The sequence below is a fragment of the Brienomyrus brachyistius genome, chromosome 1 (genome assembly GCF_023856365.1).
Source record: "Brienomyrus brachyistius isolate T26 chromosome 1, BBRACH_0.4, whole genome shotgun sequence".
NCBI classification, from domain to species: Eukaryota; Metazoa; Chordata; class Actinopteri; order Osteoglossiformes; family Mormyridae; genus Brienomyrus; species Brienomyrus brachyistius.
The window spans coordinates 16,094,192-16,110,982 of record NC_064533.1 but is presented as its reverse complement, the minus strand read 5'-3'; the positions used below and the strand labels follow the sequence as shown (position 1 = coordinate 16,110,982).

The following is a 16,791-nucleotide window of genomic DNA, read 5'->3' as shown; positions in this document are numbered from 1 at the left end:
TTGACAGATTTATTCACATTCGATTTGTGCCGCTAAGATTTCCAAATCCACGTGAAAAACCTGTCCTCTTTCATTTCTATAGGCCTATTTAATTTTTCCTTAAACATACGTAGTAGGCCACTAGATATTACACATTGGAATATTTTTCATCCAAACACTTATGTCTCTCTTAAATTACACATGCCAGTGGTTTTTAAACCGATAAGTAAAGTTTTAATCATTTTAACGTAGAAGGCCAGGTTTAAAAGGCTTCTGTTGTGGTCTGGCGCTGTGTTATTTCAAAGAACATTTGAACTCCTTTGAATTGATAGTTTCTGATTTTGATTTTTTTTTTCCTTCTACACGTAAGTTTGATTTACTGTCTGCGACTTCCTACAGAACTTCACAGCCGGCTCGTCTGTCTGAATCAGCTCGCCGATCCCCGTGCCCCCCAGGGGGCCGGCTGCATGTAATCTGTCGGAACACGTCGAGTTAAACACACGGAGCCTGGAGCCCGTCTCGCTGCTACGGATCCTGTGTTTACTTCTGCGGCGCAACCCACTGAAAGCGCAGGATGTAGGAAGCAGACACCTCAGTGCGCGCGTCTGCAATTATCCAATTCTGTATTCCCATCTTCAAAACGCTCCCCCACCCCGTCGCCTTCTCTGTTTTCCACCGGGTCAGTTTTTCACCGGCACGGATGACTGGGAAAGCCAATTGACCACAATTGTCCACAATTCCAAAACATCTGTTATAGTTTTTTTTGCCATACATTTGACTCAGTGGTATCTATATATTTTGAAACCTGTCGAACATTCGTTACCATGACATTAATCGTAAAGCCACCTTTGTTTTTCTCCTCTGGTTTTATTGCCATCGTTATTACGGTTACGCCGGCGTGGTCACGTGGCTCTGTAGCCTATTTTAAAGCTGTTCCTATTTCTAGTGATCAATTTACGAAATCCCATTGAAAGGCGCCCATAATAATAAGAGAGTTAATTCCAAGCCTCATCACATGCCTAACAGTGCAGAATAATTGCAGCGTGAGTTTACCCCTGCGCCTGACTGTTCCATTACCTGCTTCCAATCTGCTGCCAAACCCACTTCCTCCAAACATGTCTGACATAATCCCATTCACTTCTTTGGAAGATGACACTCCCGGTGGGGTTGGGGGATATTTCGGACACAGAGGCATCAGGGAACGGGAAACGTGGATGCAGGAGGTCTGCTTCCTTCTAATTTTGCACAGGTCTCCCTGTGCCAGAAATACAATAGTCAGGGTTTTCATAAACACAGTTTAACTAAAGCTGGTTTGAATGTCCTTTTCAGCTCAATTGCTTAATTATTATTAATCCACTGGAGTTTCTCTGTATAGCCAGTGGCCCGTGTTTCCCTCATAGATAATAGCAGCAAAGATAAAGAATTGTTTTTTGGGGGGTGGTGGCAAACCTACTTGGATGGATTATGGTGATGAATAGAATTTATTGATAGTTATGTAAAATATCCTGTGCAGTAGATAAGTGCTTATGGAACATGGATGAATGAACATTTCAGATTTCAATGCTTTTAGTGAAAAACAAGTGGCTGTCTTCTGTTACAGGCATGTGCTTCTGTAAGTTTATAACCTTTTTTTTCTTCTCATTATAGGTAGAATCCAAATTCATTTTTAAATTCTGTGCTTATTAACCCCCCGAACTGAAATGAACTACATGTGTTTCCTACTCATCCTACCACAGCCCCCCCGAACCAGAGAGCTACACACACACATATACATTTAACTAATTTATCTGACATAAAGTGACTTACAGTAGCGGGAAGGGTGACAAGTCACATGTACTGCTTGGGACTTGAACCTATAGCTTTTGCATTATGAACACAATGCTCTACTTATTATGGGTTACAGAAGAGTAATCAGAAGGTTGCCAGTTGAAATATCAGGGCTGCCAGAGTGATGTCCCCACGGGGCCCATGCGCAAGGCTTCTCGGCCCTCAGTTGCTCCAGGGACTGGCTGGTTCTACTTTCTCCAAAATGTGCATCACTTTGGATAAATAAAAAATATAAAAAACCAGCTTCCACACGGAGGAGATAGATCCCAGCCACCTGCAAATGGGACTCTCCCCCAGGTTGGCGATCCTGCTCTTACCTTAGCTGCGCATCAGCGCCCTGGCACCCCCATGCATGCCGAACGGCCGGCTGAGACAGAAGCCCCACTTCCCAGGACCTGTTGAGGCTCGATTTTTCATCGTCCTCCTTGTGCCTCTGAATTGATCTGGTTTTCTCTTGCATATCTGCTGAAAGGCACCGGTCACTGAGAGCAGTCGTGCGGACAGCTCACAGGGAACATATACGCCATGTGAACACTACAAGCAGCAATACTGTAGCTGTAAAAACACAATAACAGCAAATACTCCACTGCTGTGACACTGTGCTCCCATCCAACCACAATGCAGAGACCTGTTACATTTATATAAAAATCTAGTGTGAGAACTCCAGCATGCTTCAATTATGTTGTGTATCACTAATTAAGCATGAGGTCTGTTGAGTCTGTGTTAATGGATGGAGCAGCTTTAGGTGACATTTTTTTATAATCTGGCCAAAATCTGTTTAGCTCCTTAAGGATACCGAAGTCGGTTTTTACTCTCATGTATGACTGCACATGTCTCATTATTTCTGCTGCACTGTCCTCTTTGCTGCTGTATAACGCAAATTTCCCACCTGTGGGACTAGTAAAGGCTATCTTATCTTATCTTAAAACATTATTATAATAATTTTTATATGTTAAAATTAGGAAAGTCGGAATGAATGTGGCATCCTGACTGTGTCAAGAAGTTAACTGGCTAAAATGAAGCAGCCAACCGTGCCATTTCATCTCTCACCACCTTTTCTTCTTTTTCCTTTTCAGATTTGTTTACCTGGGGTTACCTTGGAAGCATCTCTGCTCCCGTCTGCGTTCGGATACGACAGCCAGCTGAATGTGCACCCGGGGGCACATCTGGCCGTCTGTTTTGGTGCAGCCTCCGCACTACTGGCCTCAGTGCTGCTATTTCATACATAGTTGACAGGTCAGGGGAGCATGTATAGGAAAAACAGCCCTCAGCTCGCAAGGCATGGGCTCCTAACACTGGTTTGCACATTGTCCTGCCCGGTGATTAAGTGATGGCTGTTAGTCATCCCATTGCATTATGGGAATTCTGGTCAATCTGACACAAGTGTAGTGTGTCTCTGGAAAAATTCTAATGAAAAATTACAACAAATTAAAACTGCGTTCGATACAGGCATTTTAGTTTGTTGTCTTTGTCCTTACATTTTTCTGTAAAGTTTGTCCTAATACTTAATTCAGTGCCTTTTTAAACATTTGAGTAAGCAGAATGTGTCTGTACTGAATTCAGACGGGCAGGCTGGCGGTGTGGTGTGGTGTTTTCCTTCAAGGATGGTTTGGCGTCCCTGAATTGATTTTTCCTTTTATGTTGGGTCCCCTCTCAAAACGCTGGTCTCCAAATGAAATGCTCATTTGAAGAAAACCCCGGCATGTTCCATCCTTTGCGAGATCGCCTCTGAAAGCCACTGAATTCAGTTAGCGGACGCCCCGGAATCCGCCATCTCCCAAAGGTTTGAGGAAGCATCAGTATTCTGTTGAAGTCACATCTGTCAGTAAAACAGAAATGAATGGCATGATTATACAGCTGGCTGCCCCAAGGCCGCCCTGCAGGACAAAAAAGGCTAAAATAAATCAGAGCCATGGGCTTTTTAAGGATTTGGTTGTTTTACTATTTGTCAAACAGTTTCAGCCAGCTGCCGAACAGCCTAAAAACATCAGAATTTTGCCAAAGGGTGCTGCTATTTGCAGGTGGGCTGAAAGGTAGCAGGGTTTGGTCACACCTGTTACGAGGGTGGGGGCTGTAAAACCACTCACAGCCGGCCCATCCCGATGACATGGACAGCATGCATGGTCCCCTGAGATTGACCGGATCTCCTCCAGCTGCACTCGTGGAGCTTCCACTGGCTTCAATAGGTCCACCTTCCATGCGTAGCCTGCAAAGAAAACAACATCGGCGTGACTGAATGTGTTTATTTAGACTGGCTGAATGGGGCAGACTTTGGAATTTTAGAGAGGGGTAAATCAAACAAAGGCGAGAGGCAAAATGTTTAAAGATTACCATTTGCTCCTGTTTTCCCTGAGAACTGGCATATAACAGACACCGGAAACGCATTTTCAGTTAAAGTATAACCAAGAAGCGCAGCGAGTGCGGAGGCAAAATGGGACTGTGTTCAGGACACTATAAAAGGTCGACATGGGCAGGGTTGATTGGCTTGAAAATGGGCAGGATACTTGGAAAAACCAGGGAAAGCCCGTTTAGCTGAACGGCCGGCGAATCTGACCGCTCCGTCTTCGGAACTCGACGGACGTTCTGGTGCCGATCCGTTAAGCCAGAGAAGGTGAAAGGTGCCAGTGTACCTCCGCATCGTTTCTCGGTCTCCGGCCCTAAGATTAACTACAGCAGGAAGACGCGGCCCAACTCTCCCCGCGCTACACCTCGACTTTTCCAGCAACCCCTCGTCCACTTTTTTCCCCTCTCTTTCCCTCCCTCTACTCCTCCTTCTTTTTTTCACATGCTTTTACAGTGAGGTAGACTGAAAGCTCTCTTTGTTACCACGGTCTACGGCGTCTGAATGGTGCCAAACAAAACCAAAGAGCGGCGAGCCCCTCGACCGGGACTGAATAGAATTCTTCCCCTGACTTCTCCTTGCCGGGCCACAATGCGGACCTACTCCTTTCTTGTCAGCCCGCACTAATGGATAAGACAATATTTGCAGGAATGAGTGGGTTTTCATTTGCATTCAGACGGTTTGCAGCCCCTTTCACAGGAGATGGCTGTGCTCAGTTCAACTGTTCCGCGGGTCTAAGGGAGCAAAGCATTCTGGGATTTTTCTTTGATTTTTTTTTCTTCCCCTCTTCTTTCAAACACCATTTGCTGGCCAGTGCTTGGTTTCCCTAATTTAAAACAAAAAGAAGACAGAAGGAGGGAAAGATGAGGAAGAGAAACAGGTGTGTGGAGCAGAGGCAGAACTCTAGACCGGAATTCCAAATGCAAAAGAAAAAAAAACAGAAACAGGACTTAGACGTACAGATGCTTTAAAAAAATTATGAAAGAAGAAATCTGTTAACATCCTGTCTGACGCAGCACCGGGTGAATAATTCCGGGGTCATTTTTTAAAGACGGCTTTTCATTTTTCTGTTTTGCAGAGTGCGAAAGACTCATTAATGGTTTTAGCCGCTGAGATTTCCTTTAAAATAATGCGACATATTTCAGTTTTTAAAAAATCAAAATAATGAATGAAATGTTCTCAAGGCCCGAGTCCTGAAGAAAGATTTACATCTCTAACAAAAACTGTAATTTGTAGATATCATCCCCATTATGCTGTGACAGCCGTTCAATCACAGAAATGTATGAACTAGAATGATATCATCCACTGGTTAGAGTGATCATTTCTGATATTACTATTAGCTGCCTCAGTAATGACTTGGCGATAGTTTGAATAATTATTTGACAGTATTAGTTAAACTGGAACCCTTTCAAAAAGACAACTAAAGACTATTACCATACTATAGTCAAGGCCCAAAATGGCTTATTTCACAACAGTATGATTGAATTAACCACAAATTGTGAACCTGTTTCATTGGCTGTTACAGAAGCTCATTTTAATATGTGCCAGCTATCAGTAGTAACTGAAGACAAGCGGGAGTAGCGGTCGTCTGGTCTTTACATTAACATTACGGTAACATGACAGCTGGATAATGAAAAGGGAGGCTTAGACATTTCCGTAAATGTTTTTGCCAGCGAATCTAAACAGGGTTAGATAAGTACTGCAATGCAGCCGGCACACAAACAAACTTACGACCGCTTAACCTGTCTCTATATTACAAGTTCCATTTGAAACAGGTTAAATAATGTTGAATGTCTGAATTTCAGCCTTTGTGCTCTGGCTATACAAAATAAATCTGAAATACAACGACGAGCCGGGAGACACTTGGGGGTCATACTGTTAAAAAAGCGCATCCTTTGCGAAAACCTGGCTGGCGTCCCAGGCAGAACACCAAAGAGCCGTTCCAGCGAGTGGTGTACAGTTCGGCTTTGAACTTCGATTATGCCAAAACAGCCTACCGTCAAAGCCCACTCTGTGCACATGTGCTTTTTCTTCCTGGGAGGGAATTCTGTTTGTTTGCTCCACTGAACGGAAAGCATGGAATTTTCCAGGGCCAGTAATGTGCCTCATTGATAATACATATTTCATATTTCTAATAGAGAAGCCATATGATGTATAACTCCTCTGTTTTTTTTTTTTTCATTTCGTTCCAGTGGGTGTTGTGTGGCTCTGCAGATTAGGACCCTATGCCTGTGAACAGAAGGTCACCAGTTTAAATCCCAGGGTCAGCAGAGTGGCTTCACTGTTGGCCCCCCGAGCAGGGCCCCTAACCCCCACCTACCCCAAGGATTATCTGACCCTCGACTACAGTTTAAAGCCTGTGGCTTTTAAGTTCATGCACACAGATCCAAGGAATTGCGACAAGCTCATCCTTATTTGCCAGGCAGGCATCCAGTCTTCCATCAAGTTTATCACATTAGCCTCTTGCAAGCTGGGAGGGAATTGGGGTCGATCATGTTTGATGCACCAGAAATCACTGGCCTGGGTCTGTGCCCAGACCAGACCCTAAGCTACAGTGCCTCTTGGGGTCCCTAGTGGAGCTAAGTTAACTCCTGCAGGGCTGGTATAGATCAGAGATACCTGCAGGAACTTTTGTATGTTATGTTGTGTCTTGGTCTAAATCTGATAGCCTCAATCTCTTACAGCATCATATAGACAAGGCTGAGTCTTACTCATACTGTGTTCTGGAAGAAGGGAGTTTGGGGGAAATGGAGTAAGATGATAGACAAGGGATGGGATGGGGGGGGCACAGAGAGTCTCACAGACACTAGAACAGACTGTCGTGCAGATTCCCAAACCCAATGGATTTGTTTGATTCAACCAGAAAGAAAAAAAGGCATGGAATTCCGATATGATAACATGATGGGAATTGACGAGTTGTTGGGTAACTTGTCTCACATATATGTAGCGCAGAATTTGACAGAAAGGTGGCTGTCATATTGTCTTGGCATCAAGTCCAAGAAAAAAAATCACTTTCCACTTCATTCCGACTGCAGCGATTTCGCACTTTGCCGTTCGGACTGTGTGAAGCACTGGTCACATTTTATCTATTTGTTCATAGCTAGTCCACTGTGCCTAGGTTTTTGGGTTCCCTTATGGTGAAAGACAGGTTTGGCTGTAGGTTGACAAAACCATGGCGTTCCCAGCGGACAGAGACATGCTAGGTGATGTTACAGACTGTTGAGGCCACACACTGATGGCTCCTCACTTATCCTACCCTTTTAATTTTCAGAAGAATTCATCACTGAAATTATTTTATACTAAATTGAAGAATGTTGATGTAATGTGGGTGCTTATACTACGCTTATGTAATAATACTGTGCTTTATTTCATTACAGATCCCACAATACAAGTTAGAATATATATTTCCCCCAATTTAGCACTGAGCCAGAGGCACAACAGCTTCGTACTAAAATCCAGGGCTTCTGTTACGCGGGAATGTGACATCGGGACAAAGTAAGGCTCTGTCTGAATACGACTCCGCAAGCTCACTGTGTGAGTCAGGGAATTCACACTCCTGTCATGCTAGAGAACTGAAAAATGTTACGTGCGTGAAGCACATTTGCATTTTCCCAAGTTTTATGGAATATCGGGATTTCAGGATCGGCCACGATATTCTAAGCAACATTCCAAATTTTGCCGCTCCCTCGAGGTCATTTCCTGATTTAAATCGCGTACTTTATCATTGTTTGCGACCGTTCCGTGTCGTGAGGAGAACACTCTGTTTGTTCGAACTGTCTGTCTAGTTTTGCCAGTCGGGTAAATGAACAAACTTCTGAGGAGCCGCAGTAGGAACCGTCATTAGCGTGCATGTGGGTGTGGAGGGACAGGATGCTGCTAGTTGACTTCAGGCTAATAGCTCAGAATCTGGTGACATAATTACTTTAATCATTATTGCAGTTAAATTATCATTCTCCTACATCCGAGTCTCTCCAATTAAGCTCCGGCGACTCCGGGAAGGAGGAATGCATTTGATTTCCCTCTTGTTTGTTTTTTTTCCTTCTCTCTCTCCCATTCCACTGCTGTAAAGTTTAAAGTCGTTCAACATAATGCATTTGTGAGCCTGCCAAGGAAGAGGTGTCCATGGTCACCATGTTTATCAGTCCCGGGTTCCCGGGCCTCTGCTTAAAATTCCATCTGGCTGGAATCGGAGCGGGGAGATGAGCTGGGTCAGCCTGAATGAGGGATCCGGCTTTTCCTGCCCTGGCGCTGAGGCTCCCGAAGAGGTTCAAGGCTTCACATTGCTATCGCCTCCAGTCATATTGACTCCAGCAGGGCTGACAGTCAGAAAAATGACTCTAGGCTATATACAGGCCCGTTGCTCTGGCCTCAGCAGCCGGAAAGGCTTCCTGAATCCGAAAACCTGCGGACATGCTGTCCTGACCCCAGAAGATCTCACCAGACCGTGGTCTCAGAGATGCTGCGTTGGGGCGAATTCCACTCCACCAAGTGCCGTTTCCAAGCCCATATCCGCCTGTTCTTATGAATGCCCTCATTGGGTATAGAATCTTCTAAAACCCTTTTCCTCAGAAACGCTGAAGGTACAGACAAGTGACTCCTGCTCTTTCTTGTCTATATTTTTTCCACGCTGCTGTTCATTCAAGGTACATCCTCATCCCATACACAGCGACATCAGCGGTATAAAAAAAATTCCATACAGTTTCATTTAACATTTACATTCTGGTGGATTTCGCTGGGATTACCTTCTCTCAGCTCAGCCATCAGTAGGCAGCAAGAGTATATTTTTCCGCGCTCTCAAAATTACCAGTCAAGAAAAGGTCTTATAAAGGAAGGCTGTTGCGGACATATGTGATGCGTTCATTCTAAAACCGCTAAATGTGACAGGTCCATAGAAGATCATCATCTCAGTACCCCAAATACCACAGGTTATCAGTAAGCGCTGCTAATTTTTCTTTCATTTTGGCAAGAATATCATATAGTCGGGCTAATCACACAGCTCCGAGCAGAAGTTTGAGTGGGAAATATAAAAATCCTCATAAATAACCCAGAAGTTTCACGGATCTTGCGACAAGCGGAACCACAGCGACCCCACCCCCTCCTCATTACCTCCTCATTACCTCCTCATTACCTCCTCTTTCCGCCGTCGTTGATGTCCCGTAAGGAGCTTCACCTTCATCCTACGGCCGGCAGCTATCAGCCCCCTGCCCCTGGCAGAGACGGTGCAGGTGTGATTACATTCAGCCATTCATCCACAATAAAACTCTTTAAAGATGACAGAATATCTATGTATTGTACTATTCATATTTAACACCAGTGAGTATTTAGTAACTAAGCAAACACAGTGAACATTTAATGAAGTTAATGGTCTGATTAACAATCTATAATTTAAGGGGTTTTAAACAAGTCAGTTCAGTGCAGGAAAGTTATATATATTCTATTATATATATATATATATTCAGTATATTATTTTTGCTTCATAATTCACATGTTTATATGTTAATAGTGTTAATTTGCATCCTTAGCTGCACGGAGCTCCTCCTTGATTCCCAGTGACCTTTGGCGCCCAGATGTTCTTTCTTGTCATTTGTTTGTTGATCAGTTTCATCAGAACTGACACGTGTTTTTCCATGTGAGGAATCAAAGTGTAGTTCTGGACCTGAAATTTCAGATCCGTCTTATGGGGTCCTTCAGGTAGCGACGGCCAGATCAGCCTAAAGAACTTTCCGGGTCCCTTCAGGTGCACATACAGCCCAAACTAGCCTTTTGAGGTCATGGAGGCCAACATCCCAGCGTCTGACTTGTGGCTTCTGTCGTGCGGCCGTGGTGGTGGCTTTGCATTCCCAAGGTTGGGGTGCTGCCAGCACCTTGTTGAATCAGCACCAAAGGTTTGCGATCACCACATTAAAAAAAAAAAAAAGACTGCAAATGGGCGTGAGGTTAGTGGGAGAGCATAAACTGCATGTTTAGAATTGCTAATCGTGCATCAGGCTTTCAAAGAGCTCACTTTCCCTTACATCACGTTCCAGGCAGAACGCTGTCCAATCAGATACCCAATCCTTACATGATCCCAGAGAGGATGAAATGAGTGCGGTAAAATTATACGTATTTCCCTGGGTGCCTGGCGCCACGTCGATGGGAAGTACCTTTAATCTTGCCTGGAGGATGTGTATTTACACTGCGCCCAGACACTACAGCCTGTGATTATTTTTACCCAGGTCTGATGTCAAGAGTGACAGATCTCCAACTTGAACAGTGTTCTCCTACATGACCTGACAGAAAAGCCCCTTTGCTTTCTAATTTTTATTGTAATCTCCTTTATAGGGTTGCTCAGATTCTGTTCAACCCAAACTCATTTGCATTTCCTTTGCTCACTGCTGCGTAAAGTCGGGCTCCAGGAAAAATTATAGCTGTATTACTATAGATAAAGCCGTTCTTAATTAGCATGTTCCAGGGAAAGTGATGCCAAGTACGGGTAATGGAATCCATCTGCGATGTTCCCTGTTTTCATTATTTTAATTATTATTTTCCAATCTGATCGTCTTCTGCTTATGTCTGTCGGGATTCTAATATCACCATTCCTGTGGCCCACACAACAAAATAGGCCAGCCAGCCAGCCATGTTAGCATGACATTTAGCTCAGTCGTTAGGCATAACATTAGTTTGATTGCTGGGTGTAACGATTTGATAGTTGGATATAGCTTGATAGCCAGTATAATATTAATGAAATTTCTAGGTATACTAGTCGCTTGATAGCCAGGTATAACTTTAGCAGGATTGTCAGGTATAACACATAGCTAGTCATAATATTAGCTTTATAGCTGGGTATAGCATTAGCTTGACAGCCAGGCGTAATGTTAGCTCGATAGCTGGGTATAACATTAGTTGTATAGGCAGGCACGACATTAATTCATTAGCCAAGCATAATGTTATCTCAATGATGTTAGCTTGATAGCCAAGCATCACATTAGCTTGATAAGGCTACCTCAATAACCAGGTTTAATGTTAGCTTGTTAGCCAGGAACGACGTCAGCTCTATAGCCAGGCATCCCCTTAGATTGATAGCTGGGCATAATATTAAGCCTGATAGCCAGTCAAAATATTAGCTCAAAAGCCAAGTATAACATCAGCATGAAATGGTGTCATGGATGGGATTTTGAAGATAGAGGTTAAGGAAAAAGCACCAGAGCATGCATTTATAAAACACAACTCGCCCTCCACTGCCCTACACACAGTGTTGGATGATGCACCACAATGAAAGGTGTGCACTGTCAGCTCATGTCAGGTCCACTAGCCATTTCAAGAGTGAACTGCTAAGATATTGAGTTGCTGAGCTTGCAGAGACTAATGTGGGGTTCAGTATAAGGGCTATTCATGTCCCCAGACTCTGGATGCTAGTAACTGTACTATTTTGGAGAAACTACCAAGCCACCGAACAAGCGACTATGATGATGTTGAGGCTGTGTACCTATTTCCTTTTTTTTTTCAAATTACATACCATTTCTTGCTTCTCTCTCAGTAACTTCAGTAATTACGATCAAGACACTCAGACTGTTGCAACCAAGTATCAAGGGACGTAATTATTGTTGCTGACAGTGCCAGCTATGGTCTTCCAGTTACACTGAAACCGGACTGTGTGTGAAGTAACAAACAGGATAGAAACAGATTTCCATCAAACAGACTCACACAAATAATGAAGAAATATTGGAGAAATATTTGAGAAGTTTTATACCGATGCTGCAGACTGTGGAAAGGAGACAGACTCCAATTAAACTGCAACTTGGCATTAGAATAGTGAAGGAATCAGAAAACCAAAGGTAAGAATGTTTGCTCTCCTGAGATTGAATATCTAAGAATTCGTGTGGTTAAAAAGTAACATAATTCTGCGACACTGACAGCCGTATTAATATTTTACAGAGCTGAGGAATTCGGCTGCCTTACGTGGGATTGGTTTTGCATAAAGAATTAGGACGCAACTTAAAAGAGGAGAAAAATTGAAAATTTAATCAAAGGTCCAAATGGATGTTTCTTGCATGTCGTGCCTTTTAGTGATGACAACATTGTTATCAACGAATAGTTTATAGTTTCGGTGTTATCCGTAGACATTTGTTCTGTCATAGTGTTGAGAATTTGAGGAAAATTCAAACTTTTTTAAAATCGGTTTCAGTCAGCATTCCTCCCGGTCACTAGAGGGCAGTGCTATCATAACCAGACTGTTGGATTTTCCCATCCACTCCAGGTGCTATATGTTTCTAAGAGCTGTGCTAATTAAAGGCATGGCCTCATTCTGTTAGCAAGCTGGACTATAAAGTCAGCTGACAGAGTGATGTTGCTGTTCAGTGAATATTTTAAACTGTTGAGTAGATAGATAGATAGATAGATAGATAGATAGATAGATAGATAGATAGATAGATAGATAGATAGATGGCTGTGCAGTGCTCTATTTATTTCTTATTTTAGTTTCTCGTCTCTTTTCTTGGGGAGGTGCCTTAATTCCTTAAAAGTCTTATACAGCTTCAATGCTGATTTCTGATCATTTTTATGCCACAAATGCAGAACAGACTGGCTGCTGGGTCAAACCAGAAAGGTGTCTGTTCCAAATGTTTAAATAGATGTACAAAAAACCTCCCTAAGGTTACTTGAACTCAATGGAATCTACTAGAATAAGCCAGGCCTTTCATAATGCAAGAAAGACTGTGCTTAGGTCACCAAGCTGAGGTTTAAAAAAGTCTTTGACAGTTTGAGAAGTTTTGAGAAGGTGAGGGCTGCTCTAGAATAGACAACTGACTGGGTAATTGGGCAAATTAGCTTGCAATTGTCAATTATCAGCTTAAACATGTTCAGCTGTTTCTGAAAACTATTTTGGGAATTTCACAAAAAAAAAACCTCTGATGAAGTCATGACTGAACCTCCTGTGATCTACAGAGGCCTGGGAGGGACTGTATGCTCCTCAACCTGTATCTGGGCTAATTCGCTATATTCTTAAGCTCTCGTATGTTGGAACAGAGAGGACGCTAATTAGCGGCACTGTGATTTGTCCAGACGAGGTGGTGTTTTTGTGGTGTGGTGAAGCTCTCCACAAATCTCAGCCAAGTCAGGGAAACCACTTTCCGTTAATTTCCTGCAATGCTGTTGAACGAGTTCCCAGCACCAACAGTATGTTAAACATCCCTGCCGCGCATGTTTAACCGCTGTCACCAGCGTTGCTTTCAAGTCGCCAGACCGCACTGCCCTGAGACTATATTTAATTTATGACATGTTGCTTGTTTTAATGCAAACAGCAAGTGTCATTCCCCGCTTGGCAAAAGCATTTCCACTGAGCAATGAATAAATCTTTAAAAACACGTTCCGTTAATATTATATCGCCATAAACTACTTGAAGACCCATTAGTATGCAGTCCTCGTCCATTTGGGGTTTGCCGGCTTCACCGTGGAATTTCTCGTGGCGGAGAACCTTGGCTTTCGTCGAGGAATGAAATGGCTTCCCTGTAAGCGCTGGAGGTCAGGAAGGCTCACGTTGCTGCGGGGCGAGATCCTGCATCGCCAGGAGCCAGCGGCAATTCACCTGGACCGCAGTCAGTCTGCCTAGAAGCCGGTCAGCAGAAATTTGAAAGGGTAGAACGTGATGTGACTCGCCCTGACAGCAGGGCAGGACTACTGACACTGACATTCAGATTAAGAAACGCTCTTATTGTTTCGAGTCATGGCCGGGGAGGAGGATGGCAAAGTTCAGAGCAGCCTAAGCTATACAGAAGCAAGCTCAGAAGCAATGCAGCGTCATGAAAGAAACACCGATCAACATTTGAACAGAGCTGAATACCCCAAATAAATCCTACTGCTAGAAATCTGCAGCCTCTATGATCTGTTGAACGAAAAATTGACAAAAAAAATTTAACTATGGCAGACTTGCAGCATATGAGTGAAATATTCAGATAGTCAGATGTTCCTCTCCCAACAAGGTCACAGTGAAGGCCACTCCTGTCTTCTTATTAGACCACGGAAGACAGTTGTGTTGCCTTGCATGTCTGTGCCAGTAAAAATTTATTCCAACTCCAATTAATGCAAAATTGTGATGTCTTACGAGGGTTTCAAAGAGAGAACAGCAGCCCAGATCTGCCTTCCCTGCATGCTGACTGTATGTATCGTTTACAGTGTTTTATTAAAACAGATCCAGTACTATTGTTATCTTACAAAGTCTTTGCATGAATGCCTTACCAGCGTGAGCTGCCCACACTGCGAATAATGATGCTGCCCCCCAAATGCCTGCCTCCCCATGGAACAATTTCCCACATCCTATCATGTACACCTAGTTTTTTTGTTGGATTCTCTTTTGAAATGGCCGAACTATGTCAGTTAGTAATATATTAACGTTCTGGTATTTAACTAAATTTTCAAATTTATTTATAAAAACACCCCAGTTTCTTTACATACACGTAGTTTAAGCAGATTCTTCTATCTGCAGTTAGCAAGACAGTTGAGTAGATTTGCAAAGAATCAAGCCAGGCTATTTGTTAGCACACATATGCTAATTGCTGCCGTTAATGGTCATTATCTTCAGCAGTTACTGGAGATGCTAAGTGTGTTTATGAGGGGGAGGGGTGGGTCGCCTTCCGCTTTCTGACCAGGACTTACCTGTCTTGTGTAGTAAGGCATAGTGATTCTAGCTAAATCTGTCCAGCACGTGTAGCCAGCTATCTAATGGAGATTTACACATTTACGTAGCTCGGAGATTCTGGATCATTTTCCTAGCACTGTTTAGTAAAATATCTCTATCTCTCAGTGTATCTTTCCGCTTCACATCAAGCTGGAAGCCGACAGCATAGGGCCGCACCTGTGGGACTTCCCCAGTCTGGATTTGCTGAGTTTCAATGCTTCTGTTCAATAAAGCATGAAGTCCACGTTATAAAAATCTTGTGTGTCGAATGCAACAGGGAAAGCAGCTGAGATGTTGCACCTCCACCGTGGGGCTTGCGGGGATCCCGTCAGGATTCGCTTAACTGGCCTGGATGCTAGGAAGTGCCGTTGGTTTCGTCTTCTTATTTAATTCAGGACTCGTAAATGCGACGCCTCGCAGCTGTTGCATTTCGTTTTGGCCAGTGGAAGTTGCTGGCACTGGGAGCTGAAGCTGAATAATGCAGAGAAGACAGGAAAATGGAAAGCATACGGGTGAACATGCAACATCCTCTTGGCAGATTCGGGGCTAATTACAGAATTGTTCTGTATTAATCGACCAGGTGGTGTTCAGAGCGTATTAACCGGTCAGTACACATCAGTGTAACCTTCCTACATTTATCATATTGGGTGTCATTTAATAAACATTTAATAAAATGATGAAAATTTAATTAGTGCAAAACACCGATTGACATAGATTGACAAATTGCAGCACATTTAACAGTATTTCCGAGATCATAGGTAGCCAATTAATTTCATTCATTTCCAGCGATTGCATCCATCTCTGCAAGAATGCAACCAGCCAAAGGAAATGGCAGCAGTCAATGACCATGAGATCAAGGAAGTAAGTCAGATATATACATATATACACACATATATCTGATGCTCACTTGATCAGTAAGTGCACTTCATGCCCGTCCGCACGCTGTATGTATTCGGTTGTCACACGATTCGCTGTTTGGAGGAGCAGGACTGTTAGCATCAACAGGCAGGTGCACATCGTGAACTGGCCCTTTAGTGAATGTATAACATTAGTCCAACACAGGGCATGCAGAATTCTTTCACAGTTACTGGCAGATGCACTTGAGTTATAGGAGAAAACGGCTTGACACCATAGAGAAGACAGATTGTTATGGAAATAAGTTTCTGATGAATGAGCTGGAAGACTTTGTGCCTTTATTAATTGATTAATAGAATTTTCCAACTTGGGGTTTGAGACATTTTTCACTTGTGATAACTAAATCAGTGTTACATTTCCCTCAACGGAGGAAATTCTTTTCAGTCTTCCACATAAAAAAGCGGGTTAATTGCATGTCAGTAGTTCGACACTTAATCTTGATAAGCAGGAGAGTTCATGACGGTCCTCAGCGAGGCTTGCCGATGGTGTGATTAGCGTGGGATGAAACGCAAAGCTGTGGAGAGAGACTGAGAAAGTAACGTAAGATCTGTTTTTCTCTCACCTGCAACGAAGATCAACAAAGGTCTGCTAGACTCCTGAGTCAATACCCTGGCATTTCAGCTGTGGAAGATCACAGAGCGGATTTCATCTTGTGAAGATGTCATTCAATTGACCGTTTAACACCGTAGGTTAACACTCATTAAAGTCTGTGAATATTCGCATCATCTTACACAATTGCATTGCGGGAATTAAAAAAAAAATCTGTTACTCTATACTAAATAAAGTGTTTATTATCTTTTCATTATTCATCTCTTACCATGGATGACAATGAATTATCTGTTGAGTGTAAAATAAAAGAAACACAATTAGAAGCTGGCGTAGTTGTAATCCTTACCTGCAACAAAAGTTTACAGGAAATATAATCCCGCTTGTAAACCTGGGCTAAAGAGGGGTTTTACTTTTCACTGAGGTATTATGCAGGACACTGGGAAAGCAGGAAGTTAGGTTAGGGCGGAAAAAGCCTTTCATTCTCCAGATTTCCAATTTGTCCCAAATTACGGCATCTCCACATGCATTC

General features: G+C 43.2%; 1 long non-coding RNA gene across 1 annotated transcript; it reads left to right on the top strand.

The window, feature by feature from the left end:
- Positions 1-11,663: 11,663 nt before the first annotated feature.
- On the top strand, positions 11,664-16,476 carry LOC125744742 (uncharacterized). Its single transcript, XR_007398489.1, has 3 exons — positions 11,664-11,961; positions 15,585-15,659; positions 16,287-16,476. It is a non-coding gene; the product is annotated as an uncharacterized LOC125744742 (long non-coding RNA).
- The last annotated feature ends 315 nt before the right edge of the window (positions 16,477-16,791 follow it).